Below are 13,229 nucleotides of genomic sequence, written 5' to 3'. Positions count from 1 at the left end.
GACTCTACTTACAGAGTCATCCCATCTGTTTTTTTTCTTGTACAAGCCTGGTAAGCCTTTTTTAATTAATCTTAAAAAAAAAATTCCTTTAAGGCTTGTAAAACAGAAACATGTTCCTGTTAGGAAAAAAAAAAAAAAAAAGAGAGGAAAAAAGATAGCTCCATAGCCAGATATAGGCTTCTGATATATTAAACAAACCCCAAAACTACAAAACAAGCCATGAGGTAGGTGAGCTAACTTACCTTAAATTTAGTCCCATTTCCTGGACTGAAGATTAGAGCATCCTAGGATTAAAATAACAAATAAACAAATGTAAATGCAAATTTCAAGCTGAGATTTGCTTGTGACAAGTGCTGTAAGTTAAAATGAACAATTTTTCAGTATTGTCCTGATGTACTTCATTCTGTTGCCTTCTATTTTCATGGGTTTGTTACTTAACAAACATAGTTGTGCACATTAAAGAGAGCATTTTGAAATATACAGCAGATTTTTCTTATAATCATGTGTATTCAAAATGTGAATAGTAGAAGAAACCATTCCCACAGTTGAAAAAGCAGGACAATTAATACAGCTTTTGCAGCTTGATGCCATGTATTAAAATGATGATGGAGCAGTTCATGTGGTAATCGAAGTAGGTACTATACACAGTATATTAATAAATTGAGAAATACTTGATCAATCAGCTTTGTGACACTTTTTTGTGCTTTGCATGGCTGCTTTACTGCTGATTGCATTGTAGCTTGGCACAAGGAGCTAGGAAGGAAAACAAGAAACACTTAATACATGTAGAAAAATAAGTGAGAGAGGAGGAGTAAGACATAACCTGAGTATTTCCCATAACTTGCATATTCCACAAGCTGTGGTCATGTGGGACACAGGTAACATCCACTGCTTTTCCTACACTCCAAGGAGCATGGAGCAAGCTGGGATCCAGGGTGAGACCACACATTTCATTCACAGATTTTATACAGGCTGCAAATGCATTTTCTTCTGACTTCCCTGCCAACCTCTATTCCAGGTTTTGTGAACCAGGTGGTGCACAAACATAGACAACAGTGCAAATGTCATTAAAGCAAAGGAAGAAATTTCACCATCCCATACTCTGAAACTGTATGATCCTTCCTTATTTTTATGGGCTATTTGTTGTAATATATGAGCTAAGTACAACCTCTAGCATTTCTTAGACACGTTATGGATTTTAAATAAAAAGTAAAGGAAATCTAGATCATTCCATTGAGCATCTCACCAAAACACAGGCAAGAGGAGACATTTAAGAGCAGTTATTCAATAACATTGGTAAAATGCTTCCTTTGTCCCATAAAACACCAATTCATTTGCCCATATAAAGACATCTAGTTTGGTTTTATGCAATTCAGAATATGCTGGACACCAGTGGCACAGGATCTAGGACAGACCCACAGCTTCCTGGAGAGGTCTTTGGAGGACACACAGGATACTGGGCATTTCTAACATCATCCTATTGATTCCCCTCCATGTGTCTTCCAAGGGCTCATCATCTGGTCTCCTACCACTGTCAGTCATGTCTGTTTTTCCAAGTAACTCAGTAGAGATGAGTTTTCCCTGTTTCCATCAAGGGAATCTAGATGATTAAGTAGAACAGTCCCTGACATGGTAAGAGAGAGGTAGGGGATGTCCATCTTGCTCCTTGTGCTAGAATATTATTCCAACAGTGTTGCCAAATCTGTACATGAGTTTGTGCAGTTCAGCTCAGCCTTCACCATCCCATCAGACCATGGTTCTACCACTGCCCCACTGCCTGAGCAGGCAAGGAGCAGCCCCAGCTTCTGCTCTGCTTGCTCTCACTGGTAAATGCAAACACTGAAAGGGGAGAGGATCTGCTGCTGACACCATCTTTCTGGGGCTGTCCAAAAGTAATTAAGCCAGGTTTCTAAAGCTAAACTTAAAAACTGGTTGATTATTTTGGTAAATAAACAGGGATGGGGTTTCAGGTTAAACAAATGCAGACATGCCTCCATTTGTTACCAATGAATGTGACTAAAAAATATCTGGAGATTTAATAAAGGGACAACAACAGTTTGCAAAAGGCTAAGATTGACAACCCATACAAAAAGAAGTTTGTAAGAAGAGAACATGGTTTCCAGTCAGCTTGCATGGTGAAACAGAGAAAGAAAATCCTGCTCAACATTTCTGGAGAAGAGAATCAGATATTCTGATGATTTTTTTTTTTACATCTATGACTGATTGAATTATCCATTGCAAATAGTGTTTGTTGCTAATTTGGCCGTTTTGCAGTTCATGAATCATTCTGGAAACTATCCTGATTTCCACAAACACATTTGTTATTTGTAAGTATTCACTGAACAGTTTTATGTGAACAGATTTCAGCCTATTTTTTTGTTCTCAAATAGTGTCATCTATTCACTATTTGAAGTGTTTGACTGGTCAACCAAATCACACACTATTGTCTGCACTTCCTGATTAGGTAACTGAGACTTATAAATACAAGTATAATGAATAGCAAATGATGAATAGCAAATAGGGTATAACAAACATTGGATCATCTGCAATTTCATATTAGAAATAGATAATTAATGTAACATTTCAGACTTAAACATTTCCCCAAATCCCTGGCAGCTTCTAGAAGATCCTGAAACTATGAGTAATACCTGTCAGAAATATCAGCAATTATACTCTCCATTTTATTAGCATAACATTAAAAAATCAGGATGTCCGTGGGTAAAGAAATGTTGAACATAATGGCAAGAGTGCATTCATCTGCATTTATGAATGTGTAGATTTGATTCTTCTATTTTCCACCAATAATCTAAATATATTGTTAAAGTAAGACTGTATGAACCTAGCACATGACACTTTTCAACCAATAACAGGACGTGACTTTTGGTATACACCAAAATGGAATACAGGAAATGAGCAGGGACAGGGAATGTGCTTTAAATTGAGATTTGATGAGGCAGAAGAAAACAGTTCCAGATTTAAGGAGCTTCATAAAACATTTTCAACTAGCAACCTGTTTAAACATTGTTTTTAAATCTTTGGGGGTTTTTTTACTTCTTATGTTTAGTTTTTAATGTTTTATTTGTTTTTAATTAAAATATGAATACTGTCTGAATTACTTATAATTTCTTCTGTCTTTAGACATGAAGTTGTCACATACTTACAAATACACTCTGACACAGTGAGATTTAATAACTAATTGATTATTAAGGCTACTAGTATTTGTTTTGAAGGAGAAAATTCAAATAAAAACAAGTGATGGTTAGTTATATAACAATTCTTCATGGTTTAGATACAGAATGTCAATGCACTTAGTGCTGTGACCCAGTGGCCAGGAGGATGTTTTGGCTGGAAGAGGAAACTGCAATGGATAACTTGAGCAAGCTCAGTCTCCTCTCTTGAGATCCCCAGGAGGTGAGTGAAAGGGTCTGTCTCTGCTAAATATAACTGAATGTTGTGTATGTAATACAGATATAAGCAAAACTGTAGTCTACTATTTCAATCCCTCATCAAATGTTTGGCTTCTCTTTTGCTTTAGTCAGATCCAATCTTGTGTGAGAGTAAAAATATTTTCTCTAATTATATGAAAGGAAGGCTTGGAGACTAACTAAATATTCAATATACAAACATTATCAAAAACTCTTATACACAAGCATGAAGTACTGAACTGCTGTCACGATCTGTGGATTAGTTTAAGGCTATCAGTTAAAAGATTTGTAGGAGATCTAAGTTGCATGGCTGTTAACCCTTTTGGCACAACCCCTTAGCCAAATGCCAGCAGCCTTGCTTTCTGTTTCAAGGACAAAGAGAATGAAAACTTTCCACTCTCCTGATAAGAATTTCCCCAGCCTTTCTTTCTACTAATTCCCTTAACAAAGCAATATTTCCTTTATTTTATTTGGTCATACCTGTGACACCTTCTCTCACTTTGATGGCTTTATATTCACATTTTTTGCTGAAATACCTGTCCAAAACTTGCCATGCCAGCCTTATATCCCTGCAGTTATAACCAGCCAGCCTCAGAGGCCACAGGTAGCAGCTTTTGATCAAGTCCTGTTGTTTCTAGGAATATCACTAAATGCAGTTTAATTACTACTTTCCTTGAGGCTGAAGGATGGGTGTTTAACATGACCATGGCTAAACCAGTTCAATAATTGTCTGGAGACCAAACAGTCACTTGAGAGCAGTCACTAATTTTTTCCAGGATAACAATATTATAATTTCCTGGCCTTGCCATATGGGTTGCATAGGAGTGGGACATATAGCCAATTAACTGAGACAAAGGTTTAACTTAAAGCAATAACCAGAGTGCATTTAGTGCACTTTGGAGCCATGGTTATCATTACTGAATTATAAATATTAATAAAAGTTAAACACATTGTCAATGGTGCAGCCATTAAACATCTGCTTCCTCTGTTACATGATGCTTTTTAGCTGGAGTGAATGGAAGCACGGGAAGTACATTGGAGCACATGGAAGTACATTGATATTTGAATTAATATAACCCAGAGTTCTGGTGGCTCCATGATGGCATTTTGACTTCAAAATGGCAAGCATCACACAAATACTTTTCAGCAGTATCAGTTTTTCCGGGCTGCTGATGAGAATTGTTATTCTCAATGGCTGTAGAAGCACTGGACAGGATCCATTGGTGCTTGCATTGCGGGCTCAGGGCTTCAGGCACAAGGGCTGTGCCAACAGGATTTGGGCACCAAACTCCCTCCACAGGAGTGCAACACTTATCTCCTCCTCATCAATGCATTGTGGAATAATATCTGTGCCTCAGAGTAGCCAACAAGTGAGTTCCTTTCACAAAAACAATAATCTGATTTTTTTTTTTATCTAATAACATTTTGGAAGATGTGCTTGTCTTCTCTCAAATCTGATTTTCTTGACATCCACCAAGATGTCCTGAGCAAAAATTGTCAAATAGACAATTGACAGTCAATAGACAATAGACAGTCAAATAGAGATTATTCTGAGAGGAATCATTTATTTATGATCTTTCTTTCAGGAGTGAAGACTACAAACAGTTTCTTTAATCTCTGAACACCTAAATGAACATAAAACTCTGCATAATGCTTAGGAAGTGGAACGGCAAGAAAGAAACTTTAGTCTGACAGATTTTATTTTTATAAGGGTTTCATTTGATGCTTTTAACACAGGTAAATGTACCTTGACAATATGCCAGAAAAAGAAATAAAGCAATTTCAACTGCCAGATATTTTTCCCAGAATTACTTTGTTCCAAATCTAAGGCCCAGTGGGGAAGAAGTGATTAACTCCCAAGGTCATTTAAGCATCAAACTGTACTTCTGGCAATAAAAAAACCCTCTTAGAAGGAGCATTCTCAGAATGACACCTCATTCTGAAAAGGCAGGTGTAATCAGAATTTTGTTAAAGTGGATAGAGAACAAACTGGAAGAAAAGGAGTAAGGTATCTGCAGTCCTCCAAAATTCATAGGAGGCAGAGAACAAACCAGGCTCCAGGCCACAGGCAAGACACATGTGAACATTCATTGTGCTGAATTGATTTCAAATCCAGAAAGAACAGTCTCTTCTGTTGGTCAAGTAAGAAGTTAAGAGGTAGTTTTATCTAAAAGAAAGAGGCTGTCTTACGGTGAATTCTTAAATTCAGAGCATGAAGTTCTGATAAGACCAAAGCCCTGGAAATGTTAGCTAGAGGTTAAACATTTTTAATATGCAGTGAAAGCAGCTACTATAATAACTGCCAATTAACAGAATCCAAAACCTTTATTAAGAAAATAATCAAGATACCATGCAATATTTTTATACTAAGGACTCAAGGAAGTTTTATTCATTTGAATTTGTACTCAAGCATGTTTTGGATTCAGCTTTGAATCTCAATGTAAGTCAATTCTGCTATTTTTTTGTGAATCACCAAGGACTTTTGGAGGTAAAGAAATTTCTAATATCTTAGTTCTTGATATACATTAAAATCCTATTATTTAGTTCCTGTGTATATTCAACAGAAGAGTAGCATTCAATGTGCAATATTCATTCAGAGTGTGATTGAATCAATGGTACTAAATGTACAGATGAATTTAGCCACTATAGGATTATGGATAAAAACATATTTAGCAGAAGCAATAAAATGGCAATTTAACATATTAAAGGGCAAGCAGCAATTTTTCATGTATAAAACAGGCACAAAAACAGATCCCAGCAGAAAGTGGAAATTGTTAAATAAACTCTGGTTAAACGAGACATCACTATGCAATAACTGTATGTTACCAACTTAGAACTCAGTTGAAGGTGTCAGTGTAAATGTCAGGTCTAAAAAGAATTTTGTATAATCTGGAAATCCATTGCAGTGATGCTAAGCAATTTTACAGTAAATTGACAGAGAGTTGTATATGACCTATAGAAGGGTAAGTGTTCACCATACTTCAGTGGAGGTAAATGCCCTGAGAATATTAGCTTAGACTTTGATTGTTTCCTAAATATGTTTGGTTGCTTCTTGCAGTGATTTCTTTTTAGAACAGGGGACTGAGACAACTTACCCTTAATGAATCTTTCCTTTGAAGTGAATTTCTTATTAAAAAAAAAAAAAAAGAAAAAAAAAAAAAAGAAGAAGAAAGACAAATGGAGGATTCTGTCTCCAATTTCCCAAACCATTCTTGATATCCAGGTAAACTGAGCAAATGTTTAACATCCACTATGATTTACAGTTCACATTAAAATTTCTTTGTACAGCATTTTGTAGGTGCCAACACTTGAAAGCCAAACCCAGCAATGTTTTTGGCTAGAAAATAAGAACATACTTCTGTATGTATTGGGTTTGGTGAGTTTTTGGCAGGATGGGGTGGTGAACTGCTCCCGTGAGCACACACCCAGGAGGCATGTCACAAACTGCTTGCTGACCTTGCTTTGTCTTGAACTAGAAATTCTTGCACCATGAGTATCAAGTGAAAAGTTAAAAAAAAGCAAACCACACTCTCACTGTGTTGATAAGAAGCATTACCCTGTGATACTTGCTGAAGGATTTAGTGCCACTAAATTCAGTCTAAAACTAGCTTGAGGATAATCTGATAAAGTTAAATTCACTCAATTTATAAACATTTGCATGTTATTTATTCATATCGTTTACATGTGTTTGCCCTGATAACACAAGCCTATGTGAAACAGCTGTCAGCAGCCACCAGAATTTGCTTGTTCACTGCTTTTTGCTGGAAGCCAAAAACAACTGCCCAGGCCCCATGAATACATGCAGTTCATTTATCCCAATTAGAAACTAATTTCAGGCAAGTGCCACTAACCAAGAACAATGTGTGACAGAACAAGAGAAATTATCTACAGCAGTGCAGTAAAAGAAGAAAGAAATAACAAATGAATATCGAGACGTTCCATAGAGATTGATGCTTTTTATTTTGCACGTTACAGATAATGTGTTTTTCTAGTACTATGGTTTATATTATCTGTGCAGACACATCAGGCTCTTATTTTGAATTGAGTTGGAGTGTTGCTTCTGTGTTTGCAAAACTCAGGTGGGAGTCTTGCATGAAAATGCTTTTTCCTCGACCTGCATTCATAAATACTATGGGAATAGCCCTGTTCACAGCCTGCTGTCACACTGACCTCCTGCACTTTGCCAGCAAATCCTAAAACACTTAAGAGCTTCACAATCACCCAACGTTTCTTTCCAGTTTGGCTGAGATTCTAGGAAGGCTCTTCCTCAATGGATGGCTGGTTCTTATTGCTAAGCTAAATCAGAGTACCTAGACCCACCTGATCCATAGTTTGACCAACTATGATTCCCCTTTATTGCTTCTTTTTAGTGCTGATTGTAAGTTGTGATATATATTGAAAAGGCCAAGATCATCCAGTCTCTTATACAGGCATGTAAGCTACAGGAATGACAAAGCACAAATTTGACATCTACCACCATTCTATCAACATGTAAACCTCCCTGTCAGGTTACTAGGAATTCTATACATTTTTTCCTTCTTTTTAAATTTTTCTTTTTGTGGTTTTTGTTTGTTTGTTTGTTTGTTTACAACTTTGCACAAAATTTTAGCTGCAGCAATGTAGAATTATGGTACATCAGACAAAGGCAGAGCAAAAGAGATCAAAGAAGGTTGAAAAAGGAAGATTTGCCCCTGGTCACAGAGGGTTGGGTTGGAGATTGGATAGGCAGACTAAACACCCTGAAATAGATGGGCCCTGATGGGATGCAGCCACAGGGGCTGAGTGGGCTGGCAGATGTTGTTGCTCTGCTGATCTCCATTATCTTTGAAAAATCATGGAGAAATCCTAACAATTCTGTGATTCTTTACCTTCATTTCACATAAGTTTAAAATACCTATAAACATCCATTAATTGATTCTAATTGAAATGCATCATCATCTTTTCAGGAACAGTGTCACCCATGTGTGTTGTAATGGTTGTAATGAAACTATTTGACACTTTAAATTTCATTATATCACACACTCTAATGTAGCACGTAAGTTATGCAAGGTATAAATTAGAGTAAATGTACTTTTATTAATATTAAAATTTGTAGTGAAGGATATTGAAAGCATTAACAATCCACTAATTTATATACTATCTGACTTATTCTATAAATGAAACTGTTTTTTTGTCAGCCATTTCACTACAGGATAAATGAGAGATCCTAATCTGGAAAAGATGCTGAAGTATAATGAATGTAACTGCAGCTTCTACTAATTTTTAAAACACTATGCTAAGAAATTATGATATGCCATACCATGTCACCATAAACTAAGTAAATACAAGCAAAGGATATGAAAATAAAGTAAAATTCTAATTTTTCACTTAGTACAATTGTTTTGGAATTCTGTATGCAAGAACACTTGCTATTTTTCTGATTTGAAAAGAAATAAAACAACCAGGCTCTCAAAAACACATTGAAGGTGTATTTCCAAATGTTGATCATGTCCAGTGGAAGTCTACAAATCCTATTAGAAATAGAAGTTAGGTCAAAACCAAACAAAATGTAAATAAATTTCCAGTAGCTTTTCAGTGCAAAAGCTTGAGACAAATAATATTATAGCAGGCAAGGTAGCTACCACTAGGTTATCAAAAAAAGGAGATTAAAGTATTCATGAGACCTTCAAATGGGTGTCCTGCTTCACAAGCATTGTCTGAATTTCAAATAACATGGACTAAGCAGATGCTACAGATCACTGCACTTGCTGTCAGTGTTTCATGTGATGCTTAGCAATTAGTTCTAGGACTTAAATTTGCAGGAAGAGATAATTATGTATCAAACAATTTAAGAATCCCAATTTGACATTGATGGTATGAGTGAAATTAATGAGTGAAAATCAAGTTTTGTCCATGTGTCTTCCTTCCTTCCTTCCTTCCTTCCTTCCTTCCTTCCTTCCTTCCTTCCTTCCTTCCTTCCTTCCTTCCTTCCTTCCTTCCTTCCTTCCTTCCTTCCTTCCTTCCTTCCTTCCTTCCTTCCTTCCTTCCTTCCTTCCTTCCTTCCTTCCTTCCTTCCTTCCTTCCTTCCTTCCTTCCTTCCTTCCTTCCTTCCTTCCTTCCTTCCTTCCTTCCTTCCTTCCTTCCTTCCTTCCTTCCTTCCTTCCTTCCTCCCTTCCCTCCTCCCTCCCTCCCCCCCTTCCTTCCTCCCCCCCTCCCTTCCCCCCTCCTCCCCCTCTCCCTCCCTCCCTCCCTCCCTCCCTCCTTCCCTCCCTCCTTCCTTCCCCCCCTCCTCCCTTCCCTCCCTCCCTCCCTCCCTCCCTCCCTCCCCCCTCCCTCCCTCCCTCCCTCCCTCCCTCCCTCCCTCCCGCCCTCCCCTCCCTCCCTCCCTCCCCTCCCTCCCTCCCTCCCTTCCTCCCTTCCTCCTTCCTTCCTCCTTCCCCCTTCCTTCCTTCCTTCCTCTTCCTTCCTTCCTTCCTTCCTTCCTTCCTTCCTTCCTTCCTTCCTTCCTTCCTTCCTTCCTTCCTTCCTTCCTTCCTTCCTTCCTTCCTTCCTTCCTTCCTTCCTTCCTTCCTTCCTTCCTTCCTTCCTTCCTTCTTCCTTCCTTCCTTCCTCTTCCTTCCTTCCTTCCTTCCTTCCTCCTTCCTTCCTTCTTCCTTCCTTCCTTCCTCCTTCCTTCCTTCCTTCCTTCCTTCCTTCCTTCCTTCCTTCCCTCCTTCCTTCCTTCCTTCCCTTCCTTCCTTCCTTCCCTCCCTCCCTCCCTCCCTCCCTCCCTCCCTCCCTCCCTCTTTCCTTTCCTTTCCTTTCCTTTCCTTTCCTTTCCTTTCCTTTCCTTTCCTTTCCTTTCCTTCCTTTCCTTTCCTTTCCTTTCCTTTTCCTTTCCTTTCCTTTCCTTTCCTTTCCTTTCCTTTCCTTTCCTTTCCTTTCCTTTCCTTTCCTTTCCTTTCCTTTCCTTTCCTTTCCTTTCCTTTCCTTTCTTTTATTTCTCTCCCTTTTCCTCCCTTTTTTCCTAGGCACTGTGCTTTACAAGCTTTTATGATAAGACAACTGGAAAGCAAAGTTAAACATTTCTGACACTGTAAATGTGCAACAATATATTGGCTTTATACAGCATTTATTAAATTCACTTGGTTATTTAAAAATATACTTTATGTCTTGGAAATAGGTACCTCATACTCATTTGGGCCAAAACTGGGTTGAAATGAGTTGTGCAATGTCTTTTTTATATTATATAATTATTCATATATAATGAATGATGTATATTTTCAAAACAATTATGTAGCTCACTACTGACACAGAAATTACAGATGGCCTGTGTTAAATATGCTTTTTTTTTTTAAATTATGCACGAGGCTTATCCAAAAATCTTGAGCAGTGTCAGAATTAGACTCAAACAAAACTTTGTAGTTTTAGCATAGCCTGTCATTACAAATGATACATTCTGTTTCCTAGTTTAGACATAGAAAACTAAGGTAAAGTGATTTTGTTATTTGGTTGGCTGCTGTAAGTAAATTGATAAAGAAGAACTGAAACTGAAGTTACAAGCTGCAGAACTACATTATTATGTTATTCCCAGGGTCAGGAATTAGCATTCCTCTTTTCTCTTATACTTTCTCCAGTGTCTTCTAGCCATTAACTCCTGGCTCTGTAACTCCAGATTTCAGGGTTTTATAGTTGTTGTTGTTTGGGGTTTTAGAAAAAATGCTTTGGACATCAGAAATACCAAAATATACTTTGATTTTCAGTACTAAGATTTTGGAGGAGGAAGTTCATGTTCCATGAAATTGCACCAATGCCTTTATTAATTACCTCTTGTTTAGACATCAAGGTCACATTGGAGACTGATTTCCTTTACTTAAAAAAGTGTAACACAGGCAGTGTTGACTGTTCAGATATTATTGGCTTCTAAGTTCAATTTCAGACGCATTCTTACATGACTGAGCACAGTACTCCAAGCCTCTGCTCTTGTCATGGTGAGTTTATGAACATTTTGCAGTGAGATTTCTGTTAACCCTGAGGCTCTCAAACAGTATTTAAGATAAAACAGCACCTGATCACCACTGAACATTTGCCTACTTATAAAGAACAAGAGAGGAAACAACAACAACAAAAATAAAATAATTAACAACTACTTAGTTCCCACACAGCAAAAACTAGATGTCAACTGATCAGTTCTTTATGCTTGCATATGCTTTTAAAATGATCTTTTTTCCAACAGCTATCCCCATCAGAACATGTTCTACAGTTGTAAATCAGTGCCAGTGAATTAAATTTTGCTCAGGGCATTGTGTACAATTGCAATATGGCTATTAATGCAGGGAAAATAAACAAGGAAAAAATGCTAACATGACATGAGATCTGACTTATTAACTGATACAGTATAAATGAATGTCAAGTAAATGACAGCCCCGGGATCCATCCAACACAAAGTTGTTTGGAAAAGTGTTTCAACAATGGCTCAGAATATGTTGCTCTTTCATTCAGTTGCCTGTGCTTCCAGGGGAGGGAAACACAACTTCAGCCAAAAAAAAAAAAAAAAAAAAAAAAAAAAAAAGAAACACACCCCTTCAAGTAAAATATTCCATAAAAGAGAATTTCTATTTCAGAGGGTCAGGCTAAAGACAGTGATTAAGAGAAGAGAATGTCTGACTTAAGGAAAGGAAGACTTATTTCTAAAAAAGCAATTGCTGAAGATGAGAAGAATGAAAAGCCCATTGCCATGGTGCCGGATGTGTTGTTGTTTCTTTTTGACCTCACCTTGTCCAGTCAAGATGACTAAAAGCCTTACTTTGTTATTTACTAGCTTTTAAGCATATGGTTTTTGACAGTCTTCATTATTCTTTAATAAGTTTCTTTTGTAGTGGAGCTCACCCTTTAGAAACTCAGTTAAGAAATTGAATTGAATGTTTCATCTAGAGCAGGTTCATTTTAATTTATTTAAATATGTAAAGACATTCTGTTTTGTTTTGTGGGTTTTTTTAAATACCCATGGGCTTGCAGGCAGAGAGGTATACAGCCTTATCTCAGTGAAAATTCAGCTCTCAGTTCCCTGCAAACTTTTCCTTGTTCAAATTAGGGCATCTCAATTCAAGAGCTTGTTAAAGTTTCATGTTGTAAGGGATGGGTTTGCCTTGGCAGATTAATTTAACAGCAGGAAAATCTACTTCTGTTTTTCTTAATGCCAAGTTTTAAAGCCTGCTTACTTTGTGGGTGGTGTGATTCAAGAGGAAGCAGGGTAGCCACAGGCATGGGATCAGAGCTTCGTCCTTATGCACATGAGTGGGTGTGTGGGTGTGAGAGAAAAGAAGGTATGAGGTTTCTATCCTTCCTCCTTGCACTCAAATCACTCCCTGGGCATCCTGGGGTGCTGTGCACATTTGTGACAAACACACTGGGCCAGTGCCTTCCCCTCCATTTCTACTGGGCTGGGGAGCCTGAAAAACTTGCAAACAGACTCCTGGATTTGAGCCAAGAGGGGACAGAGGAAGCCAAGTGAGCAGGCAGGAGCCTTACAGTCCTAAGGAGGCTGCACAAAGCCCAGACAAATTCCCCTGTGCCCCAGCATGGCTGCAGGAGGGGACATGGGGCTCCCAGCCAGGCCAGGACTCACAGGGGAGCAGCTGCACAAAGACCCACAGGACACTCAGCTTCCCAAAGGGGCAACATCACAACCAACCCCACCCAGTGCAGCCCTTTTCCCATGCACACCTATCTGGAAAGAGCTCTCAAATTAAAATGAGCCCTTTTGTATGTGCTCAGGCTAATGATTCATGTAATAAAACCCAACAGCATTTGCAACATGAGCTGTGTGGAACCACAGAGTGAGAG

At 38.1% G+C, this 13,229-nt stretch overlaps 1 long non-coding RNA gene across 3 annotated transcripts in view; it reads left to right on the top strand.

Moving 5' to 3' along the window:
• LOC306799349 overlaps window positions 1–13,229 on the top strand; it is a 67,893-nt gene that overhangs the window by 32,297 nt on the left and 22,367 nt on the right. For all 3 annotated transcript variants that reach the window (XR_013773584.1, XR_013773585.1, XR_013773586.1), the window contains exons 2-3: window positions 3,290–3,411; window positions 7,796–7,933. This is a non-coding gene — a long non-coding RNA (uncharacterized lncRNA). The remainder of the gene's footprint in view (window positions 1–3,289; window positions 3,412–7,795; window positions 7,934–13,229) is intronic.

The sequence above is a fragment of the Erithacus rubecula genome (assembly GCF_903797595.1).
Source record: "Erithacus rubecula genome assembly, chromosome: 3".
In the NCBI taxonomy this organism is placed as follows: domain Eukaryota; kingdom Metazoa; phylum Chordata; class Aves; order Passeriformes; family Muscicapidae; genus Erithacus; species Erithacus rubecula.
The sequence above is the reverse complement of the archived record's forward strand: the minus strand, read 5'-3'. Positions and strand labels throughout refer to the sequence as shown.